The following is a 21,612-nucleotide window of genomic DNA, read 5'->3' on the forward strand; positions in this document are numbered from 1 at the left end:
GGGTGGGGGGACTGGCCTTCCACCTGCCCACGGTTTGTGCTCTGACTACATCTTAGCGTCTCCTTGTATAAAGGAGAACAGGGGTGTCCCCCACCTCCGGCCGCGGGGCAAAGGGCTGCGTCTCCCAGGCCATCCTATCCTTGGAGGTGCTGGACAAAGCTTTGCCCCCAGGTAGAGGGGACGACTCAGCGGGGGTGGGGCCTTTCAGCCGTGATCTAAGCAGGACCCCATGCAGAGGCTCTTGGTGGGGCACGGAGCCCAGCGCAAGGCCGGCACAGCAAACCCCGTCCACTGAACCTCCCCACACCGTGGCCCTGGGCGTGGCTGGTGGCCAGCCGGGTGAGCTGCCCCGGAATGCAGTCTGGAAATGGTCACCAGCCCCAGGCCAGCACACACGGTCACAGGGAGCCCCTCCCTGTCATCCACCCGCCCCTACCATTGGAGAACCCAGCTGTCCAGAAACCCCAGCGTTAGGTTTCCTGCCTGGGCTCCGTGGTGAGTTCTGACTTCCATGCCCTGAGATGGGAAATAGCGGTGACCGACTTGGGGCAGGAGGTCACCGTGGGCACGGGACGGGGCGGCCACAGAGGGAACACAGGCTGGGCTCCGCAGACCCGGCTTCAGGCCCTCAGCTGGCACTAAGCCTTGTCCTGTCCGGGAAGTGGGAAGACGCCCACCTTGAGGTTTTGTGAGCAGAAATGAGACGGAATGAACTGCCTCCCCTGGCGTCCTAACAGGGCATGGGCTGAGCCCGGCGCGAATCCCCGAGGGCAACTCCAGCCTTTGGGTCCCAGAGCCACAGCTGAGTCCCCCAGGGCCGGCCCTCCGGGGAAGCCCCTCGGGGCCTGGACGGTGGGCACTGCCGCGGTGCCTGGAGGCGTGGGTGCTGCCGCCGACAGGACATCCAGATCCAGCAGATGAGGCCTGGGCTCCCGGGCGGGGGCACAGCCCTCTGTATGCCCCGCAGAGGGGCCGGCAGTCCTGTGGGACAGGCCGCAGGTGAGCCTGGCTGGGAGCAGACCCACCCTTTGCCCTCCTGGAAGGGCCCAGCCTGCGTCTTTAAGACGCTAATGGGCCCTCTTAAAAAAAAAAATGACAGTTTGCTTGCACACTAGCAGGTTCTCATCTGACATCAGCAGGGAATCAAAGATATTTTATTATTTGGAGACCCCATATAGGGAAGGCAGCCTTGGAAGTCTGTCACTGCTCCAAAACCCACACCTCCCCTGGGAGTTAATTATTTTCTTAAAATGCAACTTGTACTGTTAGTTTAAAACATTCCAACTGTGTTCACACTCTTTAAATCTTCAGTAAACCTTAGAGTTTAAATCACTTGCAGATAAGAGTAATTCTATTACGGAGGGAGGGGCCGGCACTTGGAGGAGGTGAAATCAGACGGAATGAAAAGGCCATTGACTGTGGGGTCCTCGGGCACCTCCCGCCCTCTCCCCTCGGGACAGGCTAGCCATGGCCGGCCAGCCACGGACTGCAGCCCACTGGGCCCTGGCTGCCAGGTGCCCTGGCCAGAGCGGTCCATGGTCCCTCTCCGAGGGCCAGACTCGACCTGGAGGCTGGACCAAGGTCAGCTGTGCGGTGGCCAAGGTGGAACAGCTCCTGGGGGTGACCTGGGACACTTGTCTCCGTGAGGAGGAGCCTCTGGGTCTCCGGGCAGCAAGGCCCCTGGGGCTTGGCTGTCCACCTGCAGCTGTGTGGGGTCTAGGGTGGGCAGCCGAGAGGGTCTGCTACGGCTTCCCTGTCCTCCCTGCCAGCACCGCGCGGTCCCATGGAGCCTCTGCTGTCCCCAGAGCACAGCCCTTCTGGATTATCCCTGGGGCGCTGGCCTTCCTCCCAAAGGGCCTCCCTTGAGCCAGATGATTACATGGTAAGACACCCGGAGGCTGGCCTGCCAAGGGCCACTGGACGGGCTAGCCCTCTGCTCTGAGGCCCTGGGGTTCCGAGGGGCTTCAGGGCCCCCTGGGCTCTCACCGCCCCTCTTAGACCCCACCTCCAGCTCAAAGGCCGCCACTGCTTTCAGGTGGCGGCTGTCATGCAGGCCCTTCTGCTTGGCCCCAGGCAAGGCCTCCTCACCTGGGACACTCCTGTCCCCTCCGGCTCTGTTCGTGTCGGTCTCCTGGCTGGATGGCACACAGTGCAGGGGCGGCCAGGCCACTCACCCCTCCTGGCTCCTTTTTCCTCTGCCAGACCCTATCCTGGTGCAGGTGGGGATGCCTCTTCCTCCCAGGCCGTCTGGGTCTGTCCCTATCCCAGCATGGGCCACCGGTCACCCCCCTGCAGGACTGAGACCCCATCTCCAGGCAGGACCAAGTCAAGATGCCCTTGGGCCCTGGACCCTACTCGGGAGAGCCCCTGAGTTGGGGTTCAGCCCATGGTGGTGGAGAAGAGCTCCGGGAGCCCGAGGGGTCAGTGGGCTGGGTGGTGAAGACATGCTTCCTCCCGCGTGCACTTGAGTCCCCTTGTGCTGCACAAGGACGGCAGGGACGATGGCCTGGGAATGGGCAGGGGGTGGCGAAGGGGCTGAGAGCTTTGGGAGATGGACCCACCGCCCCTCCCCCGCATTGTGTACCTGTCCAAGCTGGCCGTGGGGAGGGAGGCCGGTGCCAGGACATCCCGGCCGCACGCGGTGGGGGAGCGTGTTGACTGTTGGAGTGTGAAGTCTGTGAGCGGCTGTTTACAGCCCGGCGGTGTCCACTTCTGCTTGGGCCTGGTCCCCACGGGGTCTGGGTGTCCGGCCAGGCCAGCGGGAGGAGAGATGGTGCTGCTTCTGCCTCCCCACAGCCGCTTGGCTGGGGTCCGGCTCTGAGCCCCCGAAGCCACACAGCGTCCCGGGAGCCACCCAGTCCCACCCTGGCTGCCCGGCCGGTGGGCCAGTGCGTCATGCCCCATTGCTAGCAGCTTTGCAGCCTCTTCGGGTGGGGGCGTGTTGCTGCCTGCTGGCTTGGGCTGCTGCTTCTCGGCCATTCACAGGGTCCCCTGCTGTCTCCTCCCCATCCCAGCAAGAGCAGCTGGACCTCTCTCTGCAGAGGCAAGGTCAGGCTGGGCAGGATTCTCACGTGGAGAGCACGTCCATGGAGGGATGCTGTGTCCTGGGCGCACGGCTGGGGAGGCGGGTTGCCCTAGTAATGATGGCTCTGTACACAGCACAGATGTCTGCCTGCTGGCCTCAGGCTACTGGATCCAGAGGCCAGGGCCACATTGGACTCCTGGGGACACCACCTCCCCTCCTTCCTGGGGATGTCTCCTGTCTAAGGGATGGCTGTGGGGGCTGTTGGACACACTGCACGGCCCCCGCCACATCCACTCTGTGTCCCTGGGTCGTCTGGCTCCGAGCTGGGGGCCGGGATGGCCCTGGACTGCACCTGGGGTGCGGGACTCGCCAGGAGGGGAACTCGTGCTTGCTGGGCAAGGTCGATGCCAGCCCCTTGGGAATGCGCCCAGGACGCAGGGGAGGAGGAGCTGAGTGGAGCAAGTGTCCTCGCAGGGCGGCTGGCTGTGTTTGGTGAGCCCCAAGCAGCCCCTCCGAGCGTGGGCTCCACAAGGGCACCGTCGGCCTGGTCTTGCTCTTACCAATAGCATTTTGATGAGTTAAGTGTGAGAGAATTAAAAACAACCCGGTTAAATTTCCTTTATAAATACACGTGGGTCTGAAAATCAAGGGAGACGCAGCTCTGGGCTAATGAAATGCCTTGTGCGTTTTCCCCGCAAGTGTTGGGGGACGTTGGCTGACAGGTCCTCGGAGCCCAGTGCCCCCAGGCTGTGCATGTGAGGTCAGCGAGCTCTGGCCCCAACTTCTAGCCCCCCGGGCAGCAGACCCACGGCCACGGGCACGGGTGCTGTGACCATTCCTGCCGCCCAGGACAGGAAACCAAGGCGGGAGCTGACCAGGCTGGCGGAGCCGGGAGCCGCGGGGCCGTCCTCACCGCTGGGCTGCGGGCCCGTTCCTGTTATTGGAGGCATCACTGGGGTGGGTGTGCAGGGGAGCCCCCTCCACCTGGAGAGGGACGGAGGGGGGCAGCTGGGCATATGGTGGCAGGGTCCGTGGCAGTGGAACGTTTGAGGTCATTGGAAAGGCAAACAGAATCATTAACAGCTTCCCAAAATAACCCGGCAAGAGTGAGCTTCCCAGGGGGCTCCTGCGGGCAGTGGAGCTTGGATGGGGGGCGCACCTGTAATGGAGTGTGGCGGGCGGGGGTGGGGCGGGCCTCGGGGGTGGGCTGGGCTCCAGCCAGTGCCCTGGGCCCTGCAGAGGGTGAGTGCCTCAGCTTGCCCGGGCTTCATCTGCACAATGGGCAGCAGGACATCCACCGGAGGACAGGTGGCTCATTTGTCTGTTTGGACAACGGTGGTGTTTCCTGGCCGCGTGCGACTGGACGGCAGGCACCATCCCAGGCAACTTTCTTGGGGGCTAGTTGGACACCAGAAACTTCTCTGCGTACGTCCTGCAGTTTGAACCGTGTCGGCCCACAGGGATACGCCTGTGAAGCCGTCACCGTATTGGAAATGGTGAGCATGTCCACCGTCCCCCAAAGACGCCCCGTGCCCCTTCCAGCCCTGGCGCCGGGCACCGTGGTGGACCTGCTTCCTGTCCCGACAGGGGCGGCGGTGGGCGGGTCCCAGGGCGTTGCACGCACACAGTCCCACAGGACAGGCCCTCCCGAGAGTCACCTGCTGCCGCGTCCGTCCGTCAATAGCCGTGTCCCCGTTATGCTGCTGGCGGGGGCCAGATTCTTTCAGCTTTTCCGCGTCTGGAAAAGTCCAAGTTTCACTTTGTCCTCGAGAAGACGTTTTCACTGGGTGTGGAATTCTGAGTCCACAGGGCTTTAAAAATGTTCACGTCTTCTTTCTTGCGGGACCTGACCCTTCCTGCCTGCCTTGCTCCCAGGGAGAGCTCTGCTATCGCCCGATTTCTGTGGGGTTCCCGTGTGCCACATGGCTGCTTCTACCATGTCTCCGTGCTGCTGGTCTGAGAGGCTGACTGTGCACATAGCCTCTCTACGTGTGCAAAATTACTGAACTTTGCAACCATCCTTCCAGGTGCAAAATACATCCACACGGGGAGGAAGTGAGGTGACCCTTCCCGGGTCGTCCGGCCGGCGCCTGGGCAGCACGGAGTCTGGGTCACATCCTCCTGATTCCAGCGCCCAAGCCCCAGCCGCTGGCATGGCGTGCGAGCTTTCAGAGCCTCAAGGTTCATCCCGTCTCCGGGCAGCAAGGCCCCCAGACCCAGGCTCCCTCCTGGGCCCCTTCCCAGCCTCCTGTGGGCTGAAGAGTGAGCTGACCACCATGCTCCCGGGAGAGGAGGGTGTGGGGGTTCCGGGGAGCCCATGGGTGCAGCGTGCCCAGCTCTACCCTCCGGCCTGCACCCCCGGCTGAGCGCTCACCTCTCAGGCACCCCCGTGCTCCTGTGGACGGGCGGCAGCGAGCGGACCCTCGGTACTGCTGGGATGACGGGGGAGCTGTGAAGGCCCCCACCAGGGGCTTTGGGCCAGTCAGCCCCAGTCTGGGGGACACACGGGGTCTGAGCCCAGAGGGGTGTTCCGAGGAGCCTGGCAGCTGAGCTCCAAAGGAGACCCTGCAGCTCAGAGGTCAGGACAAGGTGCAAGCCCGGGGCTGGGGGAGCCCTGGCGTCCTCTGGCCCTCTGTTGCCCACGGATCGCTGACCTCGGCAGGCAGGCTCCAGGGTCCAGAGAGAGTCTGGCCCTTGCCACCCTCCACTGGCAGCCTCCGTGCGAGCGCCCCACAAATCTTTTTTTGGGCCGAATTGCCTAGGTTTCCCCCTCTCTGCTGGGCCCTTTCCAGAGCTGCACACACAGGAGTGAAGAGGCATCTTTGTTTCATTAATTTTGCCCGTTGGAAAACTCCGGTATTAATATTTATGAGAAATGACCTAATATCCACCCGCCCGTGTGTGTTTGCTTAACATATTTAATGCGATTTGGGGGCTGTTTACTTTTTAACTGCCTCAGCGAGGGGGCCTGACCCGGGTCCCCCCACCGTGGAGAAGATGCAATGTGCGCTCTGCAGCCTCCAGAGGTCCCCTTTCTAACGGCTTCGGGAAGGAGCCCGGGACCCCCAATCCCTGCTCGCCCCGGCCCCGGGAGGGAGCCCGGACGGAACCAACGGCGCGGGGCGCGGGTCCGCCGAGCTCTGCAGACACGCACCGTCCCGGTCCGAGCCTGCCACGCTTGGGGCAGAAGGAAGGTGGATTTCTCCAGGAAAAGAAGAAAAAAACACTTGAATGGTTTCTGAAAATAGCTCCTTACGCTGTTCTATGACAGCAATTTAAATAAGTGCTTTCTCCCTGCTTCTCTCGAACATAAAGGTAATTGTTTTTGCCCCAAAATAGATGGCCGGTTTTACTATAAATTGATTCTTTTCTTTAACGTCCCTTTGTGCTCTGTGTCAGCTAATGTGGTGAGACAGGCCGGCCCCTGGGGGTGCAGGGGCCGCGGGCGCCCTGGTCCCAGGCTCCCGGCCTGACGTCGGAAACGCTGTGTTCTGGGAAGAAGCTGGGCCTGCGCGCGGAGCCAGGCCTGCTCTCTGCCACCTCCCTGAGCCCCAGGCCCCAACAGGAAAAGCAGGGACAGAAACAAGGACCATCGCTGGCCCGAGGTGTTGCTGTAAGGGTTAGAAACCGAGTCTAGTGCCCTCGGGCCCTTCTGCTGGGCGGTCAGACAGACTTGGGGTTGGTTGTGGGGCTTGGCTCTGAGTCTCCAGAAGGTGTGCCCAGGGCTCCGTGGCAGACCCTCCATCCTCCCCGTGAAAGCAGGGGCTGCCTCCCGGACTCAGCCAGCCTGTCACCTGGGGGACCCCGAGGAGGATAAAGTCGGGGTCCGGCCCAGGGGTCAGCCTCAGGATGATTCCACGCCACATGTTTGCCGAGTGCCATCTCGAGCGCTCCTGGGTGTGGGGTCTCTGCCGTGTGTCCAGCGACCCCTGTCCCGAGTGTTCACCTAATAAGAAATAAAAGGGGACCTCAGGAGCGACCCTTCCCACATCACAAGATGCCCCTTTCCTGGGCGTGAGCCAGACACCAACCCTCCCCCATGGGGAGCCAGAGAGGACATGGGAGGTAGGAGGGCAGGTTGTCCCAGTGCAGACGTCCTGCTGGGGGCCGGTGGCCAGGGTGGCCCATCCTCAGGATCCTCAAAACCCACCAGAGGCGCCCACGTAGAACCACTGGCCAGTGACTCGGTGGGTCCAGCTATCGAGCCGAAGGCCTGTGGCGTCTCTGCTACGATTTGGGGTGGACTCCATCTCCCCATTTTATGCCTCAGCCTGGAGGCTTCAAGGAGATTCAAAGCCAGAGCCCACGGTTCCCTGGGCCTCTCCTGTGCACCTGCGTGGGGTACAGCCTCTGACATAAGCCTCTGACAGAACTGCTACCCCTGTTCTAAGGTACTGGTCAGCTGCCTGGACCCTGTCCACGCCCTCCTGAACCAGCTGCCCAGCCGCAGCTCCCTCAGATGCCCAGGCAGCCTCCCCCAGGCCTCTCTGTCTCTGTCTTCCCTTGCCCGGGGAAGGGGCACCGCCCACAGCCCACCCAGGGAGCCGATGCAGCAGGGCGGGCAGTGGGAGCTTGAAAGGAGAGAGGTGTGGGCATCTGGCAGGGGAGCCTGCGTGTATGCCCTGTGGAATGAAGATGCAGCTTCCAGCCCCGATCGCTGGTGAGAGACACAACAAGCTGCCCGCCAAGCCTGGCCCCAGGGCCCCCGGGAGAGGACACCAGCGCGCGTGATCAATCAGCCCCAACGCTTCCCAACATGCTTCTCGAGTTACACGCCGCAGGGATGATGTCATAGCGGCTGCCAGCCGAAGCCAGAGAAGAAAGAGGCCCCTCTTCTTCAAACTAAGGGCCAGGACAGGCTAGCTTTCCAATGCCTCATGATCCTTCCCCGCATGGCTTCAAGAAGGGGAGGGCTAGCTCTGTAATCTTCTTTTCAGGTCATGGAAGCAACGGCTGGTCACTGCAGAGGACTTGGGCGATCTAAGAAGCAAGAGGAAGAAATAGATAGTATTTAGAATGTCACTCCATTACACTGCCTTCTACCGTTTTCCATCGTATGGCTTTACTTCTTACTGACCTACTACTAATCACCCATCTAAGCATTCACTCACGCACACATCTACCCACCCATCCATCCATCCACCCACCAACCCATCCACCCATCCACCCACCCACCCAACCACCCACCCAACCATCCACCCATCCATCCATCCATCCACCCAACAATCCATCCACCCAACCACCCACCCACCCAACCACCCACCCACCCAACCACCCACCCAACCATCCATCCATCTATCCATCCACACATTCACTCAACCATCTACCACCCACACACCCACTAATTCATCCATCCACCATCCACCCACCCACACATCCAACCATCCATCCATCCATCCATCCTTCATCTTTTCAAACTTCCTTTCTTTTTGACACACCCCCTCAATTTACCAGACTTATTTCCTAGATTCAGCATTTATGGAGAAAAAAACAAGTCCTAAAACAATGTGTTGGTCATAGGAGGTGTGGGGGTAGGAGTGGTGATGGTGTGATACCTTGTTTTGTTCGTATGAGTAGGAGGGTGTGTATGTGTGACTGTACGTGTGAGTGCATGAGTGTGTGTGTGAGGATGTGAACACAAGTGTGTGTGTTGCAGTGTATGCAGGTGTGTGCGTATGCCCGCACAGGGAGGAAGGGGCCTCGGAGGATGTGGCTGGTGGGTATGGTGTGGATTCTGCTTGGCTCTCCCACGACAGCTCCATCAGCCCTACCGTCAGCCCAGACGTCCAGTCCTCAGGCCCCAGGGAGCTGCCCGCTCCCTGCTCCAGCTATCAGGCCTGGTACACGTTCTTGCTTGTCATGGAGCCTGGTGTGCGTGCTGGGGCCCGCTCTCCCACACATGGTCCATGTTAGCTGCCTCCCCTGACTTGTGTCCATGTAGCGCCTGGCCCTGGTGGTCAGTCCCCGCCCCCACCGCCAGCCCACCTCCACTTCTAATTGGGCCGCAAAGCTGTTTAATGGTGTCTGCGAGGCTGCAGGGCTGCTCAGGGCAGAACAATGCGCTATTCATGTCCAAACAGAACACTAGTGATCGGGCTAATATCTTTAAGCTAAAAAGCAAGGCTTAATTGGAACAGATGCTGCAAATTCCAGTGCCAAAGGCCAGCTCCTATGTGATCTAAACCAGGTATGTGCCAGGGGTTCATTTTAATAGTGGCTTTTATTTTTTTTATTGGCATATGCAAAACTCACTAATACTTTGCACAACAGACTAGCAACAGTCTCTTAGAAAATCTCCCCAGGTAAGGTCCCCTCAGACCTTGGTTGCCATTGTGTGGGTTACAGTAAAGACCCCGTACCATTTGGCCAGCTATGATCTGTGGACCCTGGCTTCTTGTCTTCCCTGGGCCAAGATTTTGGGTCTTTCTAGACCACTGCAGCCCCTAGGACATTTGTCCTCAGGACTAACCTCCCTCTCCTGGTGCATCCATCAGACCTTCCCAAAGACCTCAGAGGTCCTCGCAGATGTGGCTTCCCCTTTGCTAGGGAGCCTCCTGCCCTCCTGACATCCACCAAGCTCTTTCCTATTGATACACCCTTGACCTGCCAACATCCAGATTTACCCTAAAGCTGTAGCTCTTGGACAGAGTGCTCCTGTTTTTAGTGTATGTTAGCCCAGTCTCTAAGGACATCTCTAAGGACAGTCCCTGAAGCCAGGGGCTGCTTACAGTTTATACACAGCTTCCCAGACCTTGCTGAGCAGAATGGGCTTCAGTTTTCATGACTCCCACTTTTTTCAGAAGAAGATGCAAATCCTAAAGCTCCAGATTCTCCTTGGGACTTAGGAAGAGCCTGTCTTCTTGTGTTCTGAAAGGGGCCTCTCCTTGCCTGCCCCATTCTGTCCATGGTGGACTCAGAATCTTCCTGCAAGTGAGCCTGAGCTTGGGGTCTTAGAAGCCCAATCCAAAGCATGCTTCCACTCAGACAACTGAAGCCACCACCTCCTGAGCCTCTTAGCAAGGTCTAGAAACTGCATTAGATTCCTTACAACATGGTTTCTGTGGTCGAAGCTGAAATGAGTGTGGATTCCTGGCTAGTGAGGGTTGTTACTCCTGAGACCCCCAAGGGAGCTGTTAGAGGGATTTTTCTGAACAAATGCCCCAGGAGGGAATCTCGGCTTCAGGTAGAGCCCAAAGCTGCAGAGGCTACCATCACTTGATTCATATATTCACCCTTTACTCATTCATTCAGCCATCTATCCTTCTATCCCTCCATCCACCCACCCACCATGTGTCCACCTGCCCGCCTATCCACTCCACCCACTCACTCATCCATTCATGCGCTCATCTGCCCACCATCCATCCACACATTCACTCAACTGTCTACTGCCCACACACCCACTAATTCGTCCATCCACCATCCACCCACCATCCACTCACCCAACCATCCAACCATCCATCCAACCATCCATCCAACCAACCATCCAACCATCCAACCATCCACTCACCCAACCATCCAACCATCCATCCAACCATCCATCCAACCATCCATCCATCCAAGAGGTACTTACTTGGGCTCTACTAAGTGTCCAGCTGATGCATGTATTCCCTCCCTCCTAGTGTGCATGCGATGGCCCACTCTTTCTATGCTATGGGGTAGGCTGGGGGTGCACCAGTGGCTGGTGGTTCAGTGGAGGCCATTAGAACTAGGAAGTCAGTGAATAAACTTCACTTGTGTGCAGAGGCAAGATGAAGAATGAGTCCTCTGTCTTGGTCTGGGGCCTGGCACCTGGAGGCCCTTCCTACAGGAAAGGCTCTCCCTGTCCAGCCCAAATCCCCCCCAAAATCCCTTTTTGGACCCAGGCTCTGGAAAACCTCCAGATAATTAGTAGGCAGAGAGGAGTGGGGCTTAACACCGGGGAAGTGAGAGTCAGGGGCCATTAACCAGGGGTGACCCAGTTTCCACAGCCTTCCTCTCCTGCCCTTTACAGTGCCCAGGCCAGAGAAATGCAGGCCAAGTGGGGTAATGGCCCTCCTGTGACCCCCGCCAGTGGTCTTGTGTGGAAACCTGGGCCCAGTGTCCCACAAGCTTCCGATCCTGCTGCCAGAGCCTCCTTTGAATGGCAGCAGAGCACTTGCCTCTGGTCACAATGGGGATGGTCAGCATCAGCCATGACCATGGCCCAGGCGGCCTGACCCTCGGTCTGGTTGAGTGAGATCTTAGCCCTTCAGACTGTCACCCCTCTGGTGGGGTGGCCAGCTGAGGGAATCAGCAGCCCGGGGATAGCTTCCCTGCGCCAGCATGCGTTCTGTACGCTTCCTTCATGGTGTCCTCCGGGTGGGGACAGTGAGAGGGAGTGGGGACATCATTGGGGCCAGGGAGCTGAGGCCAACACCCAGGCCTGTTCTCAGGACCCTTAGGAAGACACACTGCCCCATGCCCCCCGGGGGAAACGAGAGCCAACCTCTGACAGACTGAGAAGGACGGGCGGGCAGGGGGCCGCTCTCAGGAGAAGGGAGTCAGGCTTAGTTCCCATTTCTGTTGGCTTCTTTGCAGGATTTTTCAGTCACGGAATCTTTCGAGCGTAGAGAAAAGTACAGAGAATAATGGGCGAGCGCCCCACTCACACTCACACCCACCTTTGTCAGATTTGTCTCATTGGACAGCCCTTGATTCTGTTCTGTTCCCACCCGGAAGCTCTCAGACTTGGTGTTTATCATTGCCAGGCCCAGTTTGTACCCCTCCGTTGGCAGTACACGCTTTGCATGTGGTCTGAACGGGATGGCAGCAGTTTTCTGCATGATGCCCTGCCCGACGGGGCCTCTGTTGGAGTCATGAGCGCCCGCCCCGCAGTGCTCACCCGCTTTCCTGGTGATGACATCTGGGGCCCATGCTGAAACGGGCATTCTCGCACACTCTTCCTGTGTGCACACCAGTGAGCTTTGTTTAGGGAAGGTGCCTAATTGTGGAATTGCTGGCAGACTGTGTGCCTTTTGCCGACAAAACTTGCCAAATGACACGGGAGGTGGTTGCACCAACTTGGGGGTCTCTGGCTCCAGCAGTGTAGGTGAGGTTACCCACGTCCGGTGCCTCCGACCCCAAGTTGGTGCCCCTCTGGCTTCTGGGGGTGACCCCTCGTTACTGCGTTGGTTGGCATCTCCCTCCTGACGGCGGACTCGGAGCATTGCTGCCCCGTTGTTCAGACATTTGTTTTTGCTTCTGTAAAACTGCCCTCAGAGCCTTCACCGAATGTTTTATCTCTTCTGTCTATTCTTGATTTTTTAAATGAACATTTTATTAAAAGACAGCATCATACAGAAAAATGCAGAAGTCGTAAGTGTGTGATGGAATGGATTTACCAAGTGGGCACGCGCATGCACTCGGCACCCAGATTGAGAAACAGAACATTCCAGAACCCCAGAAGCCCTCCGAGTTTTTCCTGTCACGACCCACCTTCACACCAAAGGTAGTGACTGCCCCGACTTGTGCTGCTGGGGACCCGGGTTGCTAATTCTGAATTCTGTGTGAGTGGAATCACGCAGCCCTGCTCCGTCGTGCCCGGCTTCTTCTCACCATGTTGTGTGGGGGGTACACGGGTTTGTGGCTGAGAGTAATCACTGGTGCCTTCCTGTTCCTTCCTAGCGCCCCCTTGTTTAATTGCGTGATTGGTTGATCTGTTCTGATGTTGATGGAGTTGTTTCCAGTCTTATGACACTTTGATTGACGTCTCATCAATCTTGTAAATGCCTTTGGACACGCCCGTGCACCATTTCTGCTGGGCATGAGCCCCTGGGTGGGGGCGATGTTCTGGCTTTAGCGGTACTTCCAGACTTTTGCAGTGTTCACTCTACCACGGCCCTCTGGCCCTGGGCGAGAGTGCCTGTCATTCCCCTGTCCCGCCGTCACTTGCCTGCTCACCGTGGCCTTCACTTGCATTTTACTGATGACCAAGAAGGCTGGGAGCTATTTCATGTTGACCGACCTGTGGTGTCCCTCCCTCATGAAGGGCCTGTTCAAGACTTTTGCCCACTTTTGTGTAAGGTTGCTCACTGGATGTGTGCGTGTGTGTGTGTGTGTGTGTGTGTGTACTCTGTGTATTCCAGTCGTACTGACAAAGGTGCGCTGGCTTGCTATTTGCTCTCAGAGCAGTGTGTTGTGATGAACGCAGTTCCTCAGTTCGACATACTCCATGTATGACTCTTTTCCTTGTGGCTCATACTCTGAGTGCTACTTCCAGTTCCGGCCTGCCCACGGTCATGAACACATTCCATGACATCCTCTGGAAGCTTCGTAATTTTTCCTTTTGCATTTAGAGCCACACCCCACCTAGAATATATAGTTTTTGCATGGTGTGAGGTAGGGACCACTTCTTTTTTTTTTTTTTTTTCCCGTGTGACTATATGATTGACTCAGTACAACTGATTAAAAATGTCTCCCTCTCCCTGCTCATTTGTGCTGCTACCTTCGTCAGAAGCGAGTGTCCGCAGATCGCCTCTGCTTCCAGACTCTCCTGCCCTGTGAGTGTAAGGATGTGGACAAAATCTGAGCAGAGTCAGGCAGTTGTAGAGACAGCAAGTGTATGAATAGTCTGTGCTGCACAATACCACACACTTAGTGGCTTACAGCACCCCTATTCATAATCTCAGAGTTAGGGAAAGTGCCTAACTCTGGAATCTGTGGGTCAGGAGTCAGGGTATAGCATGGCTGATCTCCTGCTCAACAACTCACAGGACTGCACCAAGGTGTCAGTCGGACTGTGTTCCCTTCTATTAGGGATTCTCTTTCAAGCTCGTGTGGTTGTGGGCAGAAATCAGTTCAGAGTCCTTGTTTTCTCGCTGCTGGTCTGTTCTCACCTCCTAGTTGCCACTCTCGAGTTCTCCCATGCAGCTCCCTTTATCCTCAAAGCCAGCAGCAAAGACTATCCCTCTCATGCTTCAAAACTCTTCTGCTGGAATAGCTCTGCTCCCTTTAAGGGATCATCTGATTAGGTGAAGCCCACCAAGGAACATCCCCCTATCAGCTGATTTTGCACTTAATCACATCTGCAGATTAAATTTCTGCTCCCACCACTGTGTTGTAGGTGGATGTGTTGGGGGCACATGGTGTGTCTTTTAGTGCTCTGTGGGGAGCCACAGCCAGATGTGGGGGAGAAGAACACACTTGGCCAAGAGAGCTGGAGACCGGAGGTGAGGTATAAAGATATGGGAACGCATTTGCTCTCACAGCAGTGGGATTGCTGGTTGTGTGCTCATCACGACTCAGCACAATGGCCGGGGATAAGCCCTACAACCCAACCTCTCTTGTCGGAAGTCATGGCCATGCTAACAATGTCACTAGTAAGAACGTAAGGACACGTTTCAGGGTTGTACGCTTAAGAACACTTGATCTTTCTTGCAACCTTTGCTCTATGTAGACAGGTGGTTCTGATCTGAATCTTTTTGGCCCAGACAGCTGAGTATCACACCCTAGAGGCAATGAAGATCAAGTAGAAAGATAACCTCCTGGAAGGAAGTTGCTGTGCAGCCTGCGGATGGCCTCTCTCCAGCTTTCCAAGTGAGGGAGAATGAAACTTTATGTGTGTACTGAACTTTTATCCTCTCAAATGCTTTCAGACCTGAGCCTAGTGAATACTCATTGCAACTGACCTGAATCAGACTTTCTCATGTTAAACCAGCCTTGCATTCCCCTCTCAAATCTACTGTGGTCATAATACTTGGTTTTCCGTTCGTTTGTTTGCATATTTTGCATGCTGGACTTAATGTTTAGATTTTTATTTATGGGTTTCAAAAAAAAAAAAAAACTATGTTCATGATTGAATTTAGCATATAACCGCCCCCTTCTTATAGTGTCCTTTCTTGATCCTGGATATCAAAGTGATTTTAGCTTCCCTAAATAATTTGGGAAGGGTATTTCTTGTTTCTATTTTTCTGAAACAGTTAATTTACAATTGCAATTTTATCATTATCAAACATTTTGGAGACTACCCTCAAAAGTGCTTGGATTCTGATGGTATATTTTAGGTAGATATTTTGAATTATTTTTAATGGGCAAAGATCTTCTTCCAGACATTTGTGTTTCTTTTTTGTCTTCTTCTTCTTCTTTTTTTTTTTTTTTTAAACTAAATTATGGACTTCACTTGGTTTTCACCAGTTTTCCCACTAAGGTCCTTTTTGTGAGCCAGGGCCCAGTCTCAGATCCCACATTGCGTTTAGCTTTCCCATATTCTGGTCTCTTCCAGCCTGGACTGCTGTGTTTCCTACTACTTGTGGACCTTGACACCCGTGAAGACCTCAGGTCAGATAATTTGAAAAATATCCATAAACAGGTTTGTTTTGTTTTCTCACGATTACATGGAGGTTGTGGATTTGAGGGAAAGGATGATATGCCCCTAGTGCCTTATGTCAGGAAGCATGAGACGTCACTCACTATGTCTTAGAATGATGAGGTTCACCTTGATCTTTTGGGTAATGTTCTCTTTGTCAGGGTTTACACTGCAGAATTACTACTCTCCATTCATATTTGAGGGGAAATATTTTAATGTTGTACATTAAAATATCCCCTTTCTTCTTAAATTTTAGTCACTAATTTTAGCTTCCATGGGTAGATCTTGGCTGCAGTCATTATTAATATGGTTTTATAAAGGTGATTTTAAAATTTCCATCCACCCGACCATTTTGCATGTATTAATTGAATTGTTATGATGAGGAAGAGTTGTCTGTTCCCCACATTTATGTATTTATGTATTCATTGTTTGTTTATGGACTTGTAGATATTTTTCCCTCTGGGTTTTAGTCTAACACTATTATTATTTATTATATTACTCAGATTGTTTCAGCTTTGGCCATTGAGAGCTGTTTTTGATGGGTTCTTGTGTCTTTGAGATATGCCTTCCTCAGATTTGTTCTTTTTTTTTCCCCCCAAGATCGTTTAGACTATTCTGGGCCCTTTCCATTTCCATATAACTTTCAGCATCAATGATCAGTTCCTTTTTTAAAAAAAGGCAACTGAGGATTTGGTGGGGATTTCATGGGATCTGCAGATCAATTAGGGAATAGTGCTGTTTGCAGGACTAAGTCTTCTGACCCATGAGCATGGGTGTCTTTCCATTTATTTATGTCCTTAATTTTTTCCATTTCATCCTGGTGTTTTATAATTCTCAGTGTGTAAGTAATAAACATCTTTTGTTGCATTTATTCCTGAGGATTTCATTCTTTTTGAAGCCATTATAAACAAATGGTTTTCTTAATTTCATTTTCAGATAGTTCACTTATGGTATACAGAAATAGAATCATTTTTTGTATGTTGACAGTGTTCCTAGATTATAGGTTTCTCTTTCTTAGGATAGTTTATATACAAGGTTATGTTACCTGTGAACAAATGTAGTTTTGTTTCTCCTCCAACCTGAGCCTTTTATTTCTTTTTCTTGTTTATTTTCCCTGCCTAGACCATCCAGTACAATGTTGAATAGAAATGATGAGAGTGAACATCCTTGTCTTATTCTTAATGCTAAAGGGAACATGTTCAGTGCTTTCCATTACATATGACACTACCTCTGGATTATTCACAGATGTCAAATCCGGTGGGGAATTTCCCTTGTATTCCTAATATGCTGAGTGTTTTCACCATAAAAGAGTATTGGATTTTGTCAAATACTTTTCTAAATTAACATATAATGTATCATTAGCCCCAGGGGTATGGGTCTGTGAATCATCAATTCCTACACAATTCACAGAACTCACCTTAGCACATACCCTTCCCAATGTCCATAACCTAGTCACCCTATACCTACCCCTACCATTCAGCAACCCTCGGTTTTTTTAGTGGTTTGGTTTGTCTCCCTCCTGATCCCATCTTGTTTCATTTTTTCCCTCCCTACCCCCTACAACCCCTCACCATGCCTCTCAAATTCCTCATATCAGGGAGATCATGTGATAATTGTCTTTCTCTGATTGACTTATTTCATTCAGCATAATACCCTGTAGTTCTATCCACGTCATTGCAAATGGTAAGATTTTGGTTTTTTGATGGCTGCATAGTATTCCATTGTATATATGTGTAACGCATCTTCTTTATCCAGTCATCTGTCAATGGACATCTAGGTTCTTTCCACAGCGTGGCTATTGTGGACATTGCTGCTATAAACATTCGGGTGCACGTGCCCCTTCGGATCATTACATTTGTGTCTTTAGGGTTTTTTGGTAAATACCCAGTAGTGCGATTGCTGGGTTATAGGGTAGCTCTATTTTCAACTTTTTGAGGAGCCTCCATGCTGTTTTCCAGAGTGGCTGCACCAGCTTGCATTCCCACCGACAGTGTAGGAGGCTCCCCTTTCTCCGCACCCTCGCCAGCACCTGCCATTTCCTGACTTGTTAATTTTAGCCATTCTGACTGGTGTGGAGTAGTATCTCACTGTGGTTTTGATGTGTATTTCCCTGATGCCGAGTGATGTTGAGCACTTTTCCATGTGTCTGTTGGCCATCTGGATGTCTTCTTTGCAGAAATGCCTGTTCATGTCCTCTGCCCATTTCTTGATTGGATTATTTGTTCTCTGGCTGTTGAGTTTGACCAGTTATTTATAGATTTTGGATACTGGCCCTTTATCTGATATGTCGTTTGCAAACATCTTCTCCCATTCTCTTGGTTGTCTTTTGGTTTTGTTGACTGTTTTCTTTGCTGTGCAAAAGCTTTTGATGTTGATGAAGCCCCAGTAGTTCATTTTGACCTTGTTTCCTTTGCCTTTGGTGATTGTCAAATGCTTTTTTATGCATTTATTAAAATGATCATGTTGCCTTATGTCCTTATTCAATTATAATTTGGTAAATTAGATTAACTGATTTTCATATGTTAAACCAGCTTTGCTTTCTTGGCATAAATTCCACTTGATCATGGTATATAAGCTTTTTAAATGTCCTTAGATTCAAATTCCTAGGGTTTTAAAAAAATGATTTTTACATCAATATTCATGAGGGATTCTGATCATCTTTCTAGATGGTAGTTTTTCTTTTCTTCAGATGTCTTTGTCTGGCTTTATTATCAGGACATCACTGACTTCACAGAATGAATTAGAAAATATTCCTTTTTTGGGGGACACCTGGGTGGCTCAGTGGGTTAAAGCCTCTCCCTTTGGCTCAGGTCCTGATCTCGGGGTCCTGGGATTGAGCCCTGTGTCGGGCTCTCTACTCAGTGGGGAGCCTGCTTCCTCCTCTCACTCTGCCTGCCTGTCTGCCTACTTGTGATCTTTGTCTGTCGAGTAAGTAAATAAAAAATCTTTAAAAACAAAAAGAGGAAAATACTCCTTTTTTCAATTTTTTTTGTAAGCTCTTGTGGAAGATTGGGTTTATTTATTTATTTATTTATTTTGAGAGAAAGAGAGAGAGAGAGGCAGAGGGAGAGGAAGAGAATCTCAAGCAAACTCCACGCCCAGCACAGAACCCAATGTGGTGCTCAATCTCGTGACCCTGAGATCACCACCTGACCCAATATCAAGGGTTGGACACTAACTGACTGAGCCATCCAAGCACCTGAATTTTATTTTTGAAATGTTCAGTAGAAACTGGAGAACCAGGAGAACCAGAAGAATAGTTTCAGTCCCAAACTGACAGACTCAAGACCCAGGAAGAGCTGATTGTTTCAATTCAAGCCTAAAGGTAGGAGAATACCTATGCCCCAGCTTGGGCAGTCAGGCAGGAGGAGTTCTTACTTACTCAAGGGAGGGTTAACCTTTTTGTTCTAGCCAGGCAGGCCTTCAACTGATGGAATGAGGCCCACCTACATTAGGGAGGGCAGTCCTTCACTGAGTCTACTGATTACAGTGTCGATGCCATCCAGAAACACTCTCATTGACACACCCAAATAATGTTTCACAGAATCTCTTAGCACCCTACAGCCCAGTCAGGCTAATGTAAAGGTAACCATCACACCTTCCTTCTGTTTATATTAAGGTTAGTTTGCTCCTCTTCTTCCCAGTGTTTTAAGATGGAAGATTATGGTATTGATTTGAGACCTTTGTTCTTTAATCATGTGGTTATTTGCTGCTATAGCGTTCTTGCTGAGCACTGTATTAGCTGCCTCCTGTTCAGTCTTAGCATGTTGTGCTTCCATTTTCACTCATCTCAAAGTACCTTCTAATTTCCCTTGAGATTTCTTCATCGGTCCATCAGTTATTGATGATGGGCTATTTAATTTCCACACATTTATGGATTTCCCAAATTTTCTTTCTTTACTTTTATCCCATTGTGGTCAGAGAACACAGTTTGTATAACTTCTGTCCTTTTGTTTTTCGAGGTTTTTGTTACGGTCTAACATCTGATCTGTGTGGGAGAATGTTCTGTGTGTCTGCTGACACAGCATGGACCCTGCTGTTGTTGGTGGGGGAGCGTTCTCCAGCTGTCTGTCAGGTGTAGTTGGCTCACTCTACTTTCAAAATCTTCCATTCCCTTTATGATCTTCTTCCCAGTTGTTCTATTCATTATGAGAATATGAGAATATGGGATATTGGAGACTCCAACTATTATAAATTGCCTATTTCTTTTTTAAACTCAATCAGTTTTTGCTTCATGTAGTTTGGGGCTCTACTGTTAGATACTTACCTATTTATAATTGTTATGTCTTCTTGATGGATTGACACTTTTATCATTAGAAAATGTTCTTTGGGGGCACCTGGGTGGCTCAGTGGGTTAAAGCCTCTGCCTTCAGCTCAGGTCATGATCCCGGGAGCCTGCTTCTCTCTCTCTCTCTGCCTGCCTCTCTGCCTACTTGTGCTCTCTGTCAAATAAATAAATAAAATCTTAAAAAAAAAAAAAGAAAATGTTCTTTGTTTCTCATACAATTTTTGTCTTAAAATTTATTTTATCTGATATTAATATAGCCAATTCAACTTCTGGTCTCTGTTTTATGGTACATTTTTCCATCCTTTTACTTTCAAACTATTTGTGTTTGAATCTAAACTGTGTCTGCAGGGTGCCTGGGTGGCTCCATCGGTTAAACTTGCCTTCAGCTCAGGTCATGATCCTGGGGTCCTGGGATTGAGTCCCATGTTGGGCTCCCTGCTTGCAGGGAGCCTGCCTCTCCCTTTCCCTCTGCTTGTGCTCTCCGTGCTTGTACTCTCTGTCTCTCTCTGTCAAATAAATAAATAAAATATTTAAAAAATAGAATAAAATGTGTCTTCTGTGCAGAGCATGATTTTAAAAATTTACTCTACCAATCTCTGCTTTTTGATAGGAGGGGTTAATTCATTTACATTTAATGTAATCATTGATAAGGAAAGATTTATGACTGCAATTTTGATGTTTTTTTTCCCTACATATCTTGTGTCTTTTTTTTGTTCTTATGTTCCTCCATTTCCACTATTTTGTGTAAAATAGTTATTTCCTAGGGTGCCAATTAAATTCTATTGTTTCTTTCCCTCTATTTTCTTTGTGGTTGCTCTGGGGACTACAGTTGACATGTTAAATGATTACAAACCAGTTAGGATTAATACCCACTTAATTTCAATAATATACACAAAATTTGCTCTCCATATAGCTCCATTCTCCCCACCTTTGTGCTATGTGGTCATACAAATTATATCTTTACACATTCTAAGCCTAGCGACAGTTTTATAAATATTGTTGTGTACAATTGTATTTCATATCAAATAAGACAGGAAAGAGTTACAAACAAATAAACACACTTATACCATCTTGTATATTTACCTTTGTAGTTCTTTCTATAGGTGCTTTTCATTTCTTTGCTGACTTTGGACTGATGAGATTTATGATGAAAACTCAGGTGTAATCTCATTTACAGGGTGAGTTGTTTTTCTGTTGCCACTTTAATACTATCCCTTTGTGTTTATCTTTTGATGGTTTGTCTAGCTACGGATCTCTTAGGGTTTATTCTACTTGGAGTCCATTGATCCTCTTTGATGAGGAGATTGATGGTTTTCATCAAATTTGGAAGGTTTTGGTCATCACTTATTTCTGCCTTTTTATCCCTATCATTCTCAGATTCCCATTGTATGTGTGCTGTCCTACAGATTTCTGAGGCCTTATTCATTCTTTTCATTCTCATTTCTTTCTGTTTCTCAGAATAGATGATCTCAATTTGCCTAGCTTCAAGTTCACTGATTCTTTCTTCATCCAGCTTAAATCTGCTATTAAACCCATCTGGTGAGTTATTTTCATTTCAGTTATTGTAATTTTCAACCCCAGAATTTCTATTTGATTATTTTTTAAGCTTATTTTAGAAAAAGAAAGTGAGGGAGAGAGCATGAGTGAGGGGGCAGAGGGAGAGAGAGACTATCGAGCAGGCTCCACACCCAGTGTGGGAGTCCAACGTGGGACTCAGTCTCATGGCCCTGGGATCATGAGCTGAGCCAAAACCAAGACTCAGATGCTTAGCCCATTGTACCACCCAGGAGTCCCTCTATTTGATTTTTTTAAAAATAATTTTTGTCTCTCTATTGACACTCTCTATTTGGTGAGACAACATTCTCATGCTATCCTTTAGTTCTTTAGATATGACTTTCTTTAGTTCTTTGAATATATTTAGAATAGCTGATTTATTTATTAATTTTTTAAAATTTGAGCATTGTTGACACAATATAA

The sequence above is a fragment of the Mustela lutreola genome, chromosome 10 (assembly GCF_030435805.1).
Source record: "Mustela lutreola isolate mMusLut2 chromosome 10, mMusLut2.pri, whole genome shotgun sequence".
In the NCBI taxonomy this organism is placed as follows: domain Eukaryota; kingdom Metazoa; phylum Chordata; class Mammalia; order Carnivora; family Mustelidae; genus Mustela; species Mustela lutreola.